General features: G+C 36.5%; 1 protein-coding gene across 2 annotated transcripts in view; it reads left to right on the forward strand.

Moving 5' to 3' along the window:
• Window positions 1–19,736, forward strand: part of ZNF570 (zinc finger protein 570) — a 51,121-nt gene that overhangs the window by 21,359 nt on the left and 10,026 nt on the right. Inside the window, exon 5 of one of the 2 annotated variants that reach the window (XM_071209565.1) lies at window positions 7,646–8,006. The exons of the other annotated variant lie outside the window; for it this stretch is intronic. The gene's annotated coding sequence lies outside the window, so the exon portion shown is untranslated. The remainder of the gene's footprint in view (window positions 1–7,645; window positions 8,007–19,736) is intronic. 2 annotated transcript variants of the gene reach the window in all.

Raw genomic sequence — 19,736 nt, forward strand, 5'->3', positions numbered from 1 at the left:
CCCTTACTTATCATCACCAGCTCCCCTCTCAATCCTCTCCTTTGGTTATTGTTTTTAGTTTTTGCTTATGTACAGTGTGTATGTTTGAAATTTTTTATTATTCATTATTGTATATATTTAGTATATTTAATTATAAAAATAATATAATTATTTTACACATTAGTGGTAATTAGCTTTGTGTTTATGGTAGCTTTGCCAAATGGAAGTTTTCTTGAACATATTTATAGTCAAATATTTTAATCTTTTCCTCAATAATCAAATTGTGTCATACTAGGAAAGGCCATCCTCATATGATTATTCACTTATATATTCTTGCAGTATGATCCTGATTTCCTTTCAGAACCTTTCAATTATTAATTCATGATTTAATTACGAATTATGAGTTGTGTTAGTTTAAGGAGTGCTAAAGCAATGCAGCTTACTCTTTCCATATGCCTAGATTATTATATCAGTTTAATTCACTGAATAATATATTCTCACTGATTTTTAAGTGTTTTATTTTTTAAATAATTATAGATTCATAGGAATTTGTAATTGTTAAGTATAGAGAGATTCCATGTATCTTTCACCAAGTTTCCCCTAATGTTTACATCTATGTAACTACACCACAATATCAAAACCATGAAATTGACATTATACAATGAGTGCATCATTCTATGCCATGCTGTCAGGTGTATACGACCTTCACATCAAGATACAGAATTATTCTGTTACCCTAAAGATCTCCCTCATATCTTTCTCCCCTCCAATATCCTTAATTCCTGGCAACCACTAATCAGTTCTCCATTGCTACAATTTCATCACTTTAAGAATGTTATGTAAATGGAATCATACAGTGACTTTTGAAATAGATCTTTTCTTCATTTAACATAATGCCCATGAGATCCATCCAAGTAACTGCATGTATAAATAGTTTATTCCTTGTTATTGCTTATAATGTTCCATCATTTGGATGTACTACAGTTTGTTTAACCATTCACCTGTTGAAAAACATTTTGGTTGTTTCCGGTTTTCAGTTATTACAAATAAAGCTGCTGTGAGCATTTGTGTACAGGTTTTTGTATAGATGTAAGTTTTCATTCTCTAGGATAATTTCTGGGGTGCAGTGCAGTGTTATATGATAAATATATGGTTAGTTTTTAAAAATATTGCCAGATTCTTTTACAGAGTATTGGTACCATTGACATTATATTTTATTTTAGCTCTTCTAATAGGTATGTACTGATATCTCAATATGGTCCTGTTTTGCATTTCCATAATGGCTAATGATGTTGACCATTTTTTTCACATACTTATTTGCCATCTGTACATCCTCTTCAGTGAAATAATGTCTTTTGCCTATTTTCTAATTAATTTTTATTTGTTTTTGGTTTGTCTTACTGCTGAATTTTGAAAATTCTTTATATATTCTACATATGAATGCTTTGTAAAAGATGTGGATTAAAAATATTTTCTCCAACTCTGTAGCTTGTTTGTTCATCCCTTTAACAGGGTGTTTTGCTGAGCAAAATTTTTTATTGTTATGAAGTTCAATTAACCTATTTATTTCTTTTATGGATCTTGTTATTGGCATCTATCAAGAACTCATAACCAGCCCAAGGTCCTGAGGTTTTCCCCACTATTATTGTTTTTCTACAAGTTTTATAGTTGTACAATTATTTGCTCCATTTTGAGTTCTTTTTTGCATAAGGCTGGGGGATTAGATTGTGGTTCACTTATTTAGCCTTTGGATAGCCAGTTGTTCCAGCACCATATGCTGAAAAGTCGAGCTTTCTCCATTGAATTATTTTTGCCCCTTTGTCAAAAATCAGTTGGTGTCCTTGTATTGTCTATTTATGGGTTCTTTGTTCTGTTCCATTGATTTATGTGTCTGTCCCTTGGTCAAAACCATGATGTCTGGATGTTTTTTAGCTTTATAATAACTCTTTAAAAATTGAATGTGATTCCTCCAAATTTGTTCTTCATTTTCAAAGTTGTTTTACTTATTTTAGTTCCTTTGTCCTTCCATATAAACTTTATACTTGATGTCAAATTGTGCCCTGCTAGGATTTTTACTGAAATGGCATTGAATCTATAGATCACTTTAGAGAGTACTGACATCTTTACTATGTTGTTGGGTCTTCTAATCTATGAGCACAGTATTGTTTTCCATTTTTTAGGTCATCTTTGATTACTTTCATCAGCATTATGTACTTTTCTGCTCTCAGATTCTTTACATGCCTTGTTAGATACTTAACCTGTGGTGGTTTGAGTCTTTTGTGGACCCTAGAAAAATCCTGTTCTTAAAGCTAATCTGTTCCTGTCCATGTAAACCTGTTGTAAGTGGGGACTTATAATTAAATTACTTTAGTTAAGGGCCTTTGATTAGATTGAATGACCCAGGATGGGTCTTAATCCTTTTACTGGAGTCATTTATATAGAGAGGAAAAGAAAGCCACACACACAGAAAAGAGCTGCAGAGACAGAGAGAAATCCAGAAGCTTAGAGAAGCTGAAATCATTGGGAACAGCAAAGCTGAGATGAAGCCACTTTAGCCAGAAGCTGAAAGCAACTTGGCCTGGGGGAGAAGGGAGAGATGAGCAGACGCTGCTCTGTGCCTGATTGCCCACAGCTGCAGCTCAGTAAGAAAGCACCTCCTAATGATGCATTGACTTGGACATGGTCATGGCCTCAGAACTATAAACTCATAAGTTAATAAATCCCCATTGTAAAAGAAACTCATTTCTGGTGTATTGCTTTGGCAACATTTAGCAAACTAAAAAAATAACAAAACGTTTTGTGGGGGGGTGAATCGTAAGTGGTATTTTGTTTTATATTTCTGTTTCCAATTATTGGCTACTTACAATTTAAAAAATTGATTTTTGTTTGTTTACTCATATCCTATAACATTACTAAATTCACTTATTGACTTTTGAAGTTTTTTAAGGATTCCTTGGTATGTTTTATGTAGACAGACACACATCTGCAAATCTGGGCAGTTTTGTTTCTTCCTTACCAATTTCTTTTTCTTTCCTTATTGCACTGGAAAGGACTTCCAGTACTATATTGAATAGAAGTAGAGAAACTGGACATCTTTGTCTCATTCCCAGTCTTAGGGGTACAGCATTCACTCTTTCACCAGTAATTATGATTTCAGTTGTAGGTTTTTTGTAGGTGCCTCTTTATATATAGAACCTTCCCATGTATAGGAAGGTCCTATATATGAATGCTTGTAGCAGCTTTATTCATATAGCCAAAAACTGGAAGCAACCCATATCTCCTGCTCTGATTGAATGATTATACAAACTGTGGTGCATTAAAAATGAATGAATTATTGATATGTGCAAAAACCTGGATGAATATCCAGAGAATTATAATGAATGAAAAAGCCAACCCCAAAGGGTTACATATTCTATGATTTCATTTATATAACATTTAAAAAATGTCAATCATAGAAGTAGAGAGTGCATTAGTGCTGCTGGGATTAAGAAGCATGTGGGGGGCACATGAGAGGGTAATAGGTATAGCCATAAAAGGATAATAGGAAAGATCATTGCAATGGAAATGTTCTGTATCTTGACTGAACCGGAATCCTGGTTGTGATGTTTTATTGTAGTTTTGCAAGATGATGCCATTGTGGAAACTGGGTAAAAGGTACATGGGATCTCTTTGTGTTACTTTTGAGAACTCCATGTATATCTGCAATTATCTCAATATAAAAATTTTGATTAAAAAACTTTAGTTGACCCTCATTGTGGTGGTCTATTTCTAGGTCCTCTATTCTGTTCATTGATCTATGTGTCTATCCCTCTGCCAGAACTACTGACTTGATTACAATAGCTGTGTATCTTAAAAATTGGGTAAAGTGATCCTCCCACACTTTATTCTTTTTTAATATTATTTTAAAAATTTATTTATTTTTATTTATTTCTCTCTCCTTCTCTCCCTGCCCCACCATTGTCTGCTCTCTGTGTCCATTCACTGTGTGTTCTTCTGTGTCTACTTGTATTCTTATCAGTGGCACTGGGAATCTGTGTCTCTTTTTGTTGCATCATCTTGCTGCATCAACTCTCTGTGTGTGCTGCACCACACCTGGGCAGGCTGTGCTTTTTTGTGTATGCAGGGTGGCTCTCCTTACAGGCCACACTCCTTGTGCATGGGGCTCCCCTACGCAGGGGGCACCCCTGCACAGCAGGGCCTCCTTGCGCTTATCAGCACTGTGCATGGGCCAGTTCACCACACTGGTCAGAAGGCCCTGGATTTGAACCCTGGACCTCCCATGTGGTAGGTGGATGCTCTATCAGTTGAGCCAAATCCACTTCCCTTTAATATTGAGGATAATATTTAATATCCTCTACTTTTCTATGCAAATTTTATAATAAGCTTATTATATAGTTACAAAAAATCTTGCTGGTATTTTGATAGGGATTGTCTGAAACCTATTTTCCCCAAATTGACATCTTTATGTTGTGTCTTTCAAACCATGAACATAGTATGTCTCTCCATTTTTAAAATCTTCTTTGATTTCTTTCACTAGTATTTTGCAGTATTCAGCATACAAGCCCTGTACATGACTTGCTGGATTTATAACTAAATAATTTCTTTGGTCAATTGTAAACAGTTTCAATGTGCTCATTGCTTGCATATAAAAATAAAATTGAGTTTTCTATGTTGATCTTGTATCTATGACCTTGATAAATTCATGTATCAGTTCTAGGAGTTTTTCTCTTTACATTTTCTTTGTATTTTCTACACAGAATATCAATTCATCTTAAATAATATTTTTATTTCTTCTTTCTTATATTTATGCCTTTTATTTCCTTGTTTTAGTGCTCTGACTAGGACTTCCTGTACTATGTTGAATAAGAATGGTGAGAGCAGATATTCTTGCCTTAGGTAGAAAGTGTTTAGTCATTTATCATTTAGTATGATGTTAGCTCAGGGTTTTTGTAGCTGTTCTTTATAAAGTTCAGGAATTTTCCCTGTGCTGTAGTTTTCTGAGGGTTTTTAAAAATCATGAATGGGTGTTGAATTTTCTCATATAATTTTTCTGTGTTAATTTGTTGAAGTTTTTTTTCATGGCTTAGTATGTAGTCTATCTTGGTGGATGTGGGTGCTTGAAAAGAATGTTTTCTTCTGCTCTTGAGTAGAGTGTTCTATAAATGTAAATTAGATCCTGCTAGTGGATGGTATTGTTGAGTTCTTCTATATCCTTGCTGGTTTTCTGTCTACTTGTTCTGTCAATTGTTCAGAGAGGAATGTTGATATCTCCAACTATATTTGTGGATTTGTCTTTTTGTTTATTTCAGTTCTGTCAATATTTCACATATTTTTCAGATCTGTTGATTATTACATACACATTTAGGATTACTATGCCTTCTTCATGAAATGACCCTTTAATCATTATGTAATATCTTTCTCTGTCCTTGCTAATTTTCTTTGCTCTGAGGTTCGCTTCAGGTGATATTAATATAGCCATTCTTTCTATTTATCCCTTTTACCATGCTTTTACTTTCAGCCTACCTATATAATGATATTTAAAGTGAGCTTTTTATAGGTCACATATAGTTGGGTCTTTTTTTTTTTTTAATACATTTTGCCAATTTCTGTCTTTTAAATCATTGTATTTAGACCATTTACATTTAATGTAATTACTATATTGGGACTTAAATCAGCTATTTTATTTTTATTTTATTTTTTCCTGTTTCCTTATTTTCTTTTTCCTCCTTTCCTGTGAGTTACTTGAACATTTTTAAAAGACTCTCATTGTGATTTATCTGTAGTAATTTCTAGTGTATCTCTTTGTATAGATTTTTAATGATTGACCTACGTATTATATTGTACAAACATAACTCAACATAGTCTAATGGTGTCAACATTTTACCAGTTCAAATGTAGAAACCTTACCTTCCTTGAAGTCCCTTAACCCTTTTCCTTTTATAATTGTCTTAAATATTTCCTTTACATAATTGATAACCATATCATTTTGCTTTAACCATCAAACATAATTTAGAAACCTCAGGAGAAGTTAAGTCCTTTGTGTTTACCCATATATTTATTATTTCTGTTGTTCTTTCTTTTTTAAATATAATTCCCTTTCTGTTTCAAAAACCTCTTTTAGCTATTCTTTCAGGGTAGGTTTGCTGACAAAAAAATTCTCTTAATTTCCCCTTTTTTGATAATATCTTTATTTTTCCTTCATTCCTGAAGGATATTTTTACTAAATATAGAATTCTTGTTTGAAAGTACTTTACTTTCAAGTTTCTTTCTGCACTTGAAATCATGGCCTCCATGATTTCTAACAGGAGTGGATTCACTCCAATTAAATTGTGTTTCCCTTAGAGCAGGGGTTCTTAACAAGGGGACCATGAGCTTGAATTGAAATTCAGAAAAACATTATTCTTGTGGGGATGTGTTGGTGCAGGTGTGATATATATATATATATATATATATATATATTAAATAATACACAGTATAGTGTGGACTTAGTAAGGGGTCTGTGGTTTTCACCTGACTGGTAAAGATGTCCATGGAACAAAAAAGGTTAAGAACCCCTGTTTTAGTGTGTGTGTGTATGGGCATGTGTGTGTTTTATGAATTTGAGATATTTTCTTCATTTTAGTTTTAAGAATTTTAACAAGATTTGTCTTGGTGTGGATTTCTTTGAGTTTATCCAATTAGGGGTTAGCTTTGCTTCTTGAATCTAGGTTTATATCTGTGGTGGTTAGGCTAATGTGTCAATTGGCCAGATAATGGTGCCTAGTTGTTTGGTCAAGCAAGCACTGTGCTAATTGTACTGCAAGGACATTTTTTGGACTGTAATCATCAGTGAATTGATTGCATAGATGGCTGATTACATCTACAATCAACTGAGGATATTGTCTTCAGCAATGAGAGATGTCTCATCCAATCAGTTGAAGGCCTTAAAAGAAGAAGTAATTTCAGCATTCAGAGAGAGACTTCCCAACTCTACCTCAGACAGACAGCTTTTCCTGGGAATTCGTTGAGGACCTTCATAGGAATTCCTGGCTTGCAGCCTGCCCTACAGAATTTGGACTTGTGCAACCCCACAGTCACATGAGACAATTTTATAAAATCTCATAATATTTACTGATATGTCTTGTCAGTTCTGTTTCCCTAGAGAAACCTGACCAATACAGCTTGGTGCCTGGAATAGTTCTTGAGAAACAGAATCTTAAAAATGGGATTTATGAATTGGTTATTGGGAAATTGCAATTGGATCTGTACCCTGATTAGATTCAAAGGTACTAATGACTGTTTTTCCAATAATCAAGAGACCACTGATAGTCCATGTTGTGAGGTGGGAACAGAGATATGCAAAATATTACCACTGGATATGGCTACTTCCATGCTTATAAGAGACAAAGTTCTGGGTGAGAGTGTTTTTGATACCATAACAGAGTTTTATGGAGTTAAAAGGTACAGTGATGTTTACTAGTTTTTCCTAAATGTGCTGGATAAAGAAAGGGATGAGTTCAAATTTGGAACTTAAGCACTGCATGTATGCTGTGAAAGTTTCTATGTGTGCCCTGAATGAAAATCTTGTTTCGTGCAGCTGCAGACTTGAGATCTCTGAAAATAGACCCGTATTTTCATTGGGTGAGTAGCAGTGTTAATAATAGAAACTAAAATCTCAACCTTGCAGGGTGTCTGCTGTTAAAGTGAGGGCATTGATTGGAAAGGAATGGAATCCTGAAGATTGAGATGGAGACATATGCGTTGATAATGTTGGCAGCAGGGGCACTGAAATCCTAAGTTCTGCTGAATCTTTGCCAGATTAACCTGTAATGGTCTGCCCTGAGAAAACACCTTCCCGGCCTCCAGTCTGTCCTAAGGTACAGCTTCCACACCTTCAGTCTACCCTGAGGAAACACCGTCCCCACCTTCAGTCTGCCCTGATGAAACAGCCACCTGACCTCCACTTTGTCCCAAGGAGTCTGCCATCCAACTCCCACCTGAAGAGATTAATCCTCTCACCAGATGAAACTACAAGGGAATGCCCTGAGGTAACTAGCTTATGAGACACTTTTAATGTTTCTCCTTACCCACACACCCCCACCCCTCTTCTCTTCCAGAGACCTATAACTACATTAAAGTCACAACAACCCCCCAAAGATGAAGTACAAAGTGTGACCCATGAGGAAGTATGCTATACTGCAAAAGAACTGCATGAATTTTCTAATTTATATAGACAGAAATCAGGAGATTATGTGTGGGAATGGATATTAATGGTGTGGGATAATGATGGAAGGAATATAAAGTTGAATCAGGCTGAAGTTATTGATATGGCACACTAAGTACAGATTCTGGATTAATTGTTGTAGCTCAAGGGATTAGGAAGGGCTTTAACAATTTGTTTGGGTGGCTGACTGAAGCATGGATCAATAAGTGGACAATCTTATCTGAGGTTGAGATGGCAGAACTGTCCTGGTATATTATAGATGAGGGAATCCAAAGGCTTAGAGAGATTGGAATGTTAGATTGGATTTACCATGTAAGGTCTGCTTACCTACCCAAGGATTGCCCAGAGGGCACACCTTTCACCAGGACTGTTAGGAATAAAGTTGTGAGACTAATTATATCTTCCCTAAAGAACTCTATGGTTGCTCTTCTCTGTAGGTCATATATTACCTTGGGAAATGCTGTCATTGAACTAGGTTCCTTAAATACTATGCGGATGATCAGATCCCAGGATGGCTGAAGCCAAAGCTGAGGTGGATGTGGCTATCACAGTGAACAGCAAACTCAAAGCAGCAATCAGAATAGTCTGAGTCACAGAGACCTATGTCGCTGAGTAATATGTCATGGGGTACCTAGAAGTAAAATAGATGGGCAGTCTCCTAAATACCTACTTGATCTGCATAAGCAGCAGAGTTCTAGGTTGAGTGAACAAAAGTAACTTGAATTACAGAAAGAGAGTTACAGCCCCTTAATCAATTCCCAGACATGAAACAGTTTACAGACCCAGAGCCCCTTGAATGAGGGGAAGCCTGGGTCCCCTTGTAGAAGGACCTTGTTATACTGCTGTTAAGTTTGTACTGTTAAACTTCTTCCCTGCTTTCCCCAAAGAGACCTATAGCCTTTTACCAGAGTAACTGTACATTGGATAAAAGGAAATGATCAGACATTTTGGGGATTATTAGACACTGGATCAGAAGTGACATTAATTCCAGAAGACCCAAAATGTCACTGGAACACCTGTCAGAGAAAGGGCTTATATAGTTCAGATGATTGATGGAGTTTTGGCACAGGTCCGTCTCAACAGTAGATCAGGTGTAGCTGACCCACTACATTAACTCATTCTGTAGTTATTTCTCCAGTTGCAGAATGCATAATTTGAATAGACATTCTCAGCAACTGGCAGAATCACCACATTGGTTCCCTTACTTGTGGAGTGAGGGCTATTAGGAAAGGCCAAGTGAAAGCCACTAGAACTGCTTTTACCTAGCAAAATAGTGAATCAAAAGCAATGCTGGGGAACAGATGTGGCTCAAGTGATAGAACTTCTGCCTACCATATGGGAGGACCTGGATTTGATCCCTGGGGCCTCCTGGTTGAAAAAGAAGAGAAAGTGTGCCTGCATGGCAAGCCAGTGCCTGTATGAGGGCCTGCGTGGTAAGTCAGTGCCCTTCACAAGTGAGTCACACAGCAAGATGATGATACATCAAAAGAGAGACAAGGGGAGAGTCAAGGTGAAATGCAGCAGAGATTATAAGGAACTCCCCAAGAGGCCATAGCTGTGGGGTGGAAAAGAGAAGGTAATGTGGCAGGAGTGCTGGTCATTGGCATTTGGGCCACTTCCTCATGTAGTGATAAATATGAACTACAACCAGTGACCAGTTATAGAAATGAAGACTGTAATGGACATGAATACTTATTTGTTTTAATGAATATGTAGATATAAATACCTTCCCTATTTTAGCTCCTTATTATATGACATAAGTTGTATTAGTTTCATACTGTAGCATTTAAATTATAGAATATCAAGTTTAAAAGTGAATATTACCCAAGTACTTGCACCCTATTCTGGATGGATTTAGTACCTTTCCAGTTGTATGCAGAACAGTTGAGTATTGTTAGGCAAAAAAAAAATTATGTCTGTTATTGTTTTTATTTGGAGATTAAGTATGCCTTAAGGTGATGTGTATGGCTTCCAAGTTGACAAGAGGTGGACTGTGAAGGTTAGACTAATGTGCCAACTGGGCCAGGTAATGGTGCCCATTTGTCTGGTCTAGCAAGCACTGTGCTAATTACAATACAAGGGCATTTCATAGGCTTTAATGATTAGTAAATTGATTGCATAGATGGCTGATTACATCTACAATTGAAGAGATTGTCTTCAGCAACGAGGGATGTCTCATCCAATCAGTTGAAGGCCTTAAAAAAAGAAGTGATGTCAGCAGAGAGAGACTTCCCATCTCTACTTCAGACAGCTTCTGGGGAACTCATTGAGGACCTTCATCAGAATTCCTGGCTTGTAACCTGCCCTATGTAATTTGGACTCAAGTATCCCCATGGTTGCATGAGCCAATTTTATAAAAATCTCATAATATTTACTGATATGTCCTATCAGTTCTGTTTTCCTAGAGAACCTTGACTAATACGGTATCTTTTACCAAATTTGGGAACTTTCTGGCCGTTATTTCTTCAAATACTTTTTTTTGGTCCCACCTCCTTTCTCCTCTCCTTCTAGGATTCTGATAATATAAATGTTAGATGTTTTGTTATAATCCCACAGATACCTGAGGCTCTGTTAATTTTTTCTCAGTCTGCTTTTCTCTGTTGTTCAGTTTGGGTAATTTGTATTTGTTCTTTCTCAAGGTTACTTATTATTTCCTCTGGCATATTCAATTCTTGGTCTATTCACTGTGTGTTCTTCTGTGACCACTTCTATCCTTAACAGTGGCACTGGGAATCTGTGTTTCTTTTTGGTGCGTCATCTTGCTGTGTCAGCTCTCCGTGTTGCAGCGCCATTCTTGGGCAGGCTGCACTTTCTTTCGCGCTGGGCAGCTCTCCTTACGGGTTGCACTCCTTGTGCGTGGGGCTCCCCTACGCGGGGGACACCCCTGCGTGGCACGGCACTCCTTGCGCGCATCAGCACTGCACGTGGGCCAGCTCCACATGGGTCAAGGAGGCCTGGAGTTGAACCGAGGACCTCCCATGTGGTAGGTGGACGCCATATCCATTGGGCCAAGTCCCCTTTCCAGAATTTTTAACTTTCGTGATTGCATTTTTCAGTTCTAAACTTTCTGTTTGGTTCTTCTTTAAATCTTCTATTTCTTTTGCTGAGAGTTTCTATTTGTTGTTGTTGTTTCAAGTGTATTTGTTCATTGAAGCATTTTTATGGTGGCTACATTAAAATTCTTGCCAGCTAATTCCAATATCTGTGTTATCTTGGTTTCCTATTGTCTTTCCTCATTCAAGTTCTTAGTTAGTATAAGGAGTGATTTTTTTTTTATTGTATCCTAGACATTTGCATATTATGTTATGAGATTCTGGATCTCATTTAATGCTACTGTTTTAGTAGGTTTCCTCTGACCCATACTGGTGGTGAAAAGTGGATTCTGTCTCATTAATGCCAGGGGTACATGGAAGTCCAGATTCCTTACTTGGTCTCCACTGACACCCCTAGGGAGAGAGGAGTGCCTCATTACTGCTTAGCAGAGGTGGGAGCTCAGTCTCCTTCCTAGGCCTTTGGTAGCATTCCCCTGACTGGGAGCTGGAGGGAGGCCTCATAATTGTTTCCCATAGGGCCTCCACTGACATTGTGTGTGTACGGTCTGAGTCATTGGAAGTTAATAGAAATCTCAGTTTCTCACTTGGCTTCCTTTGACACCACCCCAGCAGGAAGAAATTTGGCGGGGGGGGGGGGGGGGGAGACGGACTTCATTGCCACTGGGTGGAGGTGGAAGTCAAGATTCTCCACGTGGCATCCACTGAAACTGTGGGAAGTGATGGAGACTCATTACGTCTGAGTGGTAGTGAAATTTCTGGTTCTTTATTAGGCATTCTTTGACATTGAGGGTAGCAGGGCACTCTGTTACCCTAGGCAAAGGTGGATGTCTGAGCTCCCTACTCTGTCTTTTCTGCTGAGGCTGAGGGGCTATGTTTTTTCCATCGTGTTTTTTCCATTTTCCATTGTGGAGTAGGGTGGATACTGTCTAAAAGTTTTCTGTCAGAGAGTATCTAAAAGTTTACTCTCCTTTCTTTGGCTAGAGAGAGCAGACATTCCTCAAGGCTTTCATTGTCGGCTTTTATTGGCATTTCCAACTTGTGGCTTTTCCACAACCCAGTCCGGGATATATGAGGCAAAAAGAAAACCCAGAGAATTTAACTCATGATTGTTCCTTTAATCCCAGATCCCTAGCTGGTCTGCTTTCCTCTCCCTATTTTCCAGGGTCTTCTGAATGTTTGCTTTATGTATAATGTCTAGGGTTTTTAGCTGACTTTGTGGGAGCAATAAGAAGTGTGTCTACTCCATCTCTCCCGGAACTGGAAGTCAGCCCCTATAGATTTCTTTTTCATTTAAAATTTTTTATGAAAACAATACAGGCATATGGTTAAAATTACCCATTGTTATAGAATAGCTTAAAATGGAAATCACAGTGCCTGCACTAACCTATCTTACCTTTCAGTTACTTTTAACTGAAAAGTTACTTTTAACCATTTTTCTTTTTAGGTATTCCTGTAGTTACCTCTAAAACTAAATAAGACATGCATATTTACATCTAATTTACAATCTTAAGCAATAAAATATTGACCTCTTGATAGGAAAGATAAGAATTTAACACATAACTACCCATCTCTTCTTTCCCTTTGTTCTAAAATGTCCATTTTTTACTTCATAATATTGGACAATATTTTTTATTTCTTATGCTATCAACTATTAAGATTATCTCTTGAATGTCAACTTTGTAAGGTGAGCATATTAGCACATGTACTCTTGCTTTCACTTTTCTTCTTTCTATGTCTCCTCTCATGATTGCATTTACATGATGGAATAGTCCATACTTTGTCTATAATGGACTAAAATATTTGAAAACTAGTAAAGATTAATTATACTATCACGACTATATTAACATTATTCACTGCAATTCCAAGGATTAAAGAGGTATTACATTTTTTTTAATTTTTTTTTATTTTTATTTTTTATTGACTTTGTAATAATATTACATTAAAAATATATATGTGAGGCCCCATTCAACCCCACCCCCCCACCCCCCCTTTCCCCCCCCAACAACACTCGTTCCCATCATCATGACAGGTATTACATTTTCTCCTTTGTAAATTCCAATGCCATGAACTGTGTACTACATCAGAATGATGTTGAAATAGATTCTTGTTTCTTATATTTCATGACTTGTTCAAAATTATCCTGTATTTTATTTTGAATCACACTTGAATTGTGACTTTCTTTTACAGTTTTTTTCCTGATGTGTGATTGCTTTTCTTTTTAGCAGAAAAATTATATAATTTCCCCTTTCATTTCTAAATTCCTCCAGGTTATAACCAATTACTGTCTCTTGAAATTCTTCCATTCTTATCAAAGACCTCTGACTCTGTGTTATATTTAAACTGTAGTTTTTCCCAACTTTTTTCTCTATTTTCTTGTGTTCTATAACATAGCCTCCACCTCTAACAGGGTCTCAATAAAATTATTCTAGTGAGTCTCCTTTATGTCCCAGAGATAGTTCCCAGAGCTCTTTGACTTACTCTTAACAGCTCTTAACAGCTAGACTGATTTTTCTGGGGCATCGTGCGTAGCTATTAAATCTTAGGTTTTCCTATTACCATTCTCTTAGGTTATAGTCCCTATTTCCTAATCCTCATCTTACTTTCCTAGTTTTTTCACCTCATTTTGCTGGAGCAAATTTTAAGTAACTTCCTAAGAAAGAGTGCATAAGAAGTAAACTTTTTTATTTCTCATATCTTAGAAAGGTTTTTATGCTATCCTTTACTTAATTGGTAATTTCACTGCATACAGAATTCTAGGATGGTAAAAATCTGCTCTCAGAATTTGAAAGGCATTTTACATTTTTATTTAGCATCTGGTATCACTTATGGTTTATATGATGCCAGTCTGACTTCTGTTCTTTTATTGGTGATCTGTTATTTTCTTTTACTTCAGTAAACTTTTAGGACCTTCTTTATATCCTTGGCATTTAAAATTTTTTCAGCAATATGTCTAGGACTCAGTCTATTTTAAATTCATTATCCTTGGTACATAGCAAGACCTTTCATGTTCCTATTTGTCTGGGAAAATTCTTTTATTTTCTCACTTTTCTATTCATTATTGATTATTGTTTATTCTGCTATTTGGTTTTGAATTGATTTCTTATTCTTCTTACCTTTTCTTTCAAATTACCCTGTCTTTTATCTTCTGGTTCTGGGAGACCTCAGCTTTTATCTCCCAACTCTCCTCCTGAACTTTCCACTTTATTAACGTTTTAAATTTCCAAAAGTGCTTCTTTTTTCACAGAGTTTTTGTTTTGTTTTATTAATGTAATTTTTAAAATTTCTGAGAATACTGTTTTTATAGTTATTTTTATTTAGCTCTCTACATTTCAATCTTTTTACTCTATAATTATATCCTTTTTTAATGTATTTTATTACAGAAGTTGTGAAATCACAAGACAGTCATGCACATGTGTAGAATTCCCATACAACAACCCTTTGTCATCACACCACACCGTTGTGGAATATTTGTTATAGATTATGAGATAATATCATCAGACTATTACCACTAACTCTGGGCCATAGCATACATTTAGCCTATTTTTTTCTATACTCCCCTATTATTAACACAGTACATCTTTGCCATTGATTAAAGAATATTACATTATTGGTGTTAACTACAGTCCATAGGTTATATTGATTATATTTTTCCCATGCTTCTCCACATTCAAACACCCTGCAATATGACATACATCTGTTCTAGTTCACAGAGGGTCATTCCTGCATTTGTACTATTAACCGCAATTCTCACCCACTCAGGGCTCACTGTTATTCAGTCCCTTGAATATTCTCTGACTTTTTTTCAATTGACATTTATGTCCCTAGACTACCCTTTTTAGGCACAATCCCATTTATAAACAGCTGATACTCACTATAATGTGCTACCATCAACTTTATCCATTTCCACACTTTTATAGTCAAGTTAATTAAAACATACAAACATTAAGCATCAATACTCCTTCAGAGCCCTCCTCTTTGCTCCTAATGCATATACAGTAGGTTTCAGCTCCACGGGTTTATTCTTCATATTTTGTTCAAATATGCAATATTTGTCCTTTTGTATCTGGCTTACTTCATTTAGCATAATGTCTTCAAGATTCATCTATGTTATCATATGTGTTCCAATTTCATTTTTTCTTACTGCAGCATATTATTTGATCATATGTATATACCACCTTTTGTTCATCCATTTGTTGATTGATGGACACTTGGGTTGTTTCCATCTTTAGGCAGTTGTGAATAATGCCATTATGACATCAGTGTGCAGATGTCCATTTGTGTCACAGTTTTCAGTTCTTCTGGATATATTCCTAGTAGAGGAATTGCTGGATCATATGGCAGTTCTGTGTTTAGCTTCCTGAGGAACCACCAAACTGTATTCCACAGAGGCTGCACAATTTTTCATTCCCATCAAGAGTGAAGGAGTTCCTATTTCTCCACATCATCTCCAGCACTTATTATTTTCTGTTTTTGTTTTTTTAAAAAATAATGGCCATTCTATGAGATGAGAGATATCTCACTGTCATTTTGGTTTGCATTTCCCTAATAGCTAGTGATATGGAACATTTTTTCATGTGCTTTTTCACTATTTGTATTGCATCTTTGGAGAAATGCCTATTTAAGTCTTCTGCCCATTTTGTAATTGGATTGCTTGCCCTTTTATTATTGAGTTGTATGATCTTTTTATATAGAATGGAAATCAAATCCTTATTGAATATGTAGTTTCCAAATATTTTCTCCCGTTGAGTGGGCTGCCTTTTCACCTTTTCGATGAAGTCCTTTAAGTCACAAAAATGTGTAAGTTTGAGGAGGTCCCATTTATCCATGTTAGTCTTTTGTTGCTCATGCTTTCAGTGTAAGGTTTAAGAATGCACCACCTAACACCAGATCTTGAAGATTTTTTCCTACATTTTTTTCTAGGAGCTTTATAGTTCTAGCTTTTATACTTAGGTCTTTGATCCATTTTGAGTTAATTTTATATAAGGTCTGAGTTAGGGGTCCTCTTTCTTTCTTGTGGCTATGGATATCCAGTTCTCCTAGAACCATTTGTTGAATAGACTGTTCTTACCCAGCTGTTTGGGTTTGACTGGCTTGTCAAAAATCACTTGACCATAGATATGAGGATCTGTTTCTGAACCATCACTTCAGTTGCCTTGGTCTATGTGTCTATCTTTATGCCAGTGCCATGCTGTTTTTTGTCTGTTTTTTTTTAAAGATTTATTTATTTATTTATCCTGTCCTCCCCATTCCCCTCATTGTCTGTGTCCATTCACTGTGTGTTCTTCTGTGTCTGCTTGTATTCTCATTAGTCAGCTCCGGGAACCGATCCTGGGACCTCCTGGAGTGGGAGAGTGGCAGATACTCTCTTGTGCCACCTCAGCTCCCTGTTCTGCTACATATTCTTATTTTCTCTTCTCTGTGTTCTTGCTGTGTCATCTTGTGCCAGCTCCCCAAATCTGCTGGCACTCCTGTGCAAGGCAGCTTTCCTATGCAGGGTGGCACTCCTACGTGGGGCTGCATTCCCACATGGACTGGCACTCTGTGTACGCCATCTTGCCATGTGGACCAGCTTTCCCTTACCAGGAGGCCCTGGGCATCGAACTCTGGACTTCTATATGATAGATGGGAGCTCAATTGGTTGAGCCACATCTGTTTCCCAGTTCCAAGCTGTTTTTACCACTGTAGCTAGATAATATGATTTAAAGTCTGGAAGTAACAGTCCTCCACCTCTGCTTTTCCTTTTTAAGATGTTTCTGGCTTTTCAGAGCCCCTTACCCTTCCAAATAAAATTGATATCTGTGTTTTCTATTTACTTAAAAATGCTGGTGGAATTTTTATCAGGATTGCTTTGAATCTGTGTATCAGTTTGGGTAGAATTGACACTTAATGATATTTAATCTTCGAATTCATGAGCATGGAATGTTCTTCCAATTATTTGGTCTTTTAAAATTTCTTCCAGCAATCAATTAAAATTTTCTGAATAAAAATGCTTTATATTCTTGATTAAGTTTATTCCTAAAATTTGATTCTTTTAGTTGCTATGATAAATGGATATTTTTCCCTGACTTCCTCCTCAGATTGCACATTACTGTATAGCAACACCACTGATTTTTGCATATTGATCTTGTATCCTCAAACTCTACTGAAATCATTTATTAGCTCCAGCAACTTTGTTGTAGGTTTTTTGGGACTTTCTAGGTATAGGATCATATCATCTGTGAATAGCGAACCTATTTGCTATTCCAATTCGGATGCCTTTTTATTTCTTTTTGTTGTCCAATTGCTTTAGGTAGAACCTTTAACACTATATTGAAAAACAGTGGTGACAGTGAGCATCCTTGTCTTGTGCCTGATCTCAGTGGGAAAGCTTTCAGTGTTTCATGACTGAGTACAATTTTAGCTGTGGGGTTTTTTACATATATATGTAACCTTTTTCATGCTGAGAAAGTTTTCTTCAATTTCTATCTTTTGTGTATTTTGTGAGATGCCTTTTCTGCATCAAACGAGATGATCATGTGGTTTTTCTTCTTTGTTTTATTAATGTGCTTTATTACACTTCAATATTCTTGTGTTGAACCACCCTTGCACGCCTGGGACAAGCCCACTTGATTTTAATGAATAATTCTTTTAATTTGTTCTTGGGTTTGATTAACAAGTATTTTATTGAAGATTTTTGCATCTGTATTCATTAGGGAAATAGGTCTGTAATTTTTTTTTTTTTTTTTGTAATATCTTTACCTGGCATTGGTATTAGGGTGATATTGGCTTCATGGAATGAGTATGGTTGTGTTTCTTCTTGTTCAGTTTTTTGGAAGAGCTTGAGTAACATTGGTACTAAATCTTTGAATGCTTGGTAGATGTCATTTGTGGAACCATCTGGTCCTAGGCTTTTCATTTTGGGGAGTTGTTTGATGAGTGTTTCAGTCTCTTTACTTGTGATTAGTTTGTTGAGGTCTTCTATTTCTTCTAGGTTCAGTGTAGGTTGTTTATACATTCCTAGGTATTTTTTTAATTTCATTTACATTGTCTAGTTTGTTGGCATACAGTAGTTCATAGTATCCTCTTATGACTTCTGTTATTTCTGTGGAGTCAGTAGTAATGCCCCCATTTTCACTTTTTATTTTATTTATTTGCATCATCTCTTTTTCTTTGTCAGTCTAACTAAGGGTTTGTTGATTTTGTTAATCTTGAAAAACTAACTTTTGGTTTTGTTAATTCGCTCTCATTTTTTTGTTCTCAATTTTATTGGTATCCTTGGGTCCAAACTGACTCTCTTGTAGACAGCATATAGATGGTTCATATTTTCTTATCCATTCTGCCAACCTGTATCTTTTGGTTGGGGAGTTTAATCTATTAACATTCAATGTTAATACTTTAAAAGGTAATTCTTATGTCATCCATTTTGACCTTTGGGATTTATCTGTCATATTTTATTTTCACCATTCTGTTTACACCTTTGGTTACTTTTACTAATATAATCTTCATTTCTAGACTCTCTTCCAAACCTCTCTCTCCTGTCTTTTATTTTCAGTCTGTAGTACTCCCTTTAGTATTTCCTGCAGAGTTAGTCTCTTGTCTATAAACTATCTCTTTTCTGTTTATCTGTGACTATTCTAAACTTGGCATCATTTTTGAAAGACAATTATGCAAGACATAAGATTCTTGGCTGGCAGTTTTTCTTTTGCAGTATCTTAAATATATCATACCACTGCCTCCTTGCTTCCATGGTTTCTGATGAGAAATTAACACTTAATCTTATTGGGTATCCCTTACATGTTATGCATCATTTTTCTCTTGCTGCTAGCAGAATTATGTTTGTCTTTGGCATTTGACAGTCTGATTGGTATGTGTCTCAGAATTAGTCTATTCGAATTTATTTGGATGGGAGTACATTGTATTTCTTGGACATAGATAGCTATGTCTTTCAATAGGGTTGGGGGATTTTCTATTATTATTTCTTCAAATATTCCTTCTGCCCCTTTTCCCTTCTCTTATCCTTCTGGGACATCCATAACATGTATGTTTACATGTCTCTTGCTGTCATTTAGTTCCCTGAGACACTATTTGATTTTTTCCATTCTTTATCTCTTCTTTTATATGTTTGCATTCCAAGGCCATGACTTCAAGTTCACCAATTATTTCTTCTGCCTCCTCAAATCAGCTGTTATATACCTCCAGTGTATTTTTTTAAATTTTTCTTTATTTCTCTCCCCTTCCCCCGCCACCCCCTCCTTGTCTGCTCTCTGTGTCCATTTGCTATGTGTTCTTCTGTGTCTGCTTGCATTCTTGTCAGGTGGCACTGGGAATCTGGGTCTCTTTTTGTTGAGTCATCTTGCTGCATCAGCTCTCCATGTGTGTGGTGCCACTCCTGGGCAGGCTGCACTTTTTGCATGGGGTGGCTCTCCTTGTGGGGTGCACTCCTTGCACATGGGGCACTCCTACGCAGGGGTCACCCCTGTGTGGAACGGTACTTCTTGTGCATAGCAGCACTGTATGTGGGC

The sequence above is a fragment of the Dasypus novemcinctus genome, chromosome 18 (genome assembly GCF_030445035.2).
Source record: "Dasypus novemcinctus isolate mDasNov1 chromosome 18, mDasNov1.1.hap2, whole genome shotgun sequence".
Taxonomy (NCBI): Eukaryota; Metazoa; Chordata; class Mammalia; order Cingulata; family Dasypodidae; genus Dasypus; species Dasypus novemcinctus.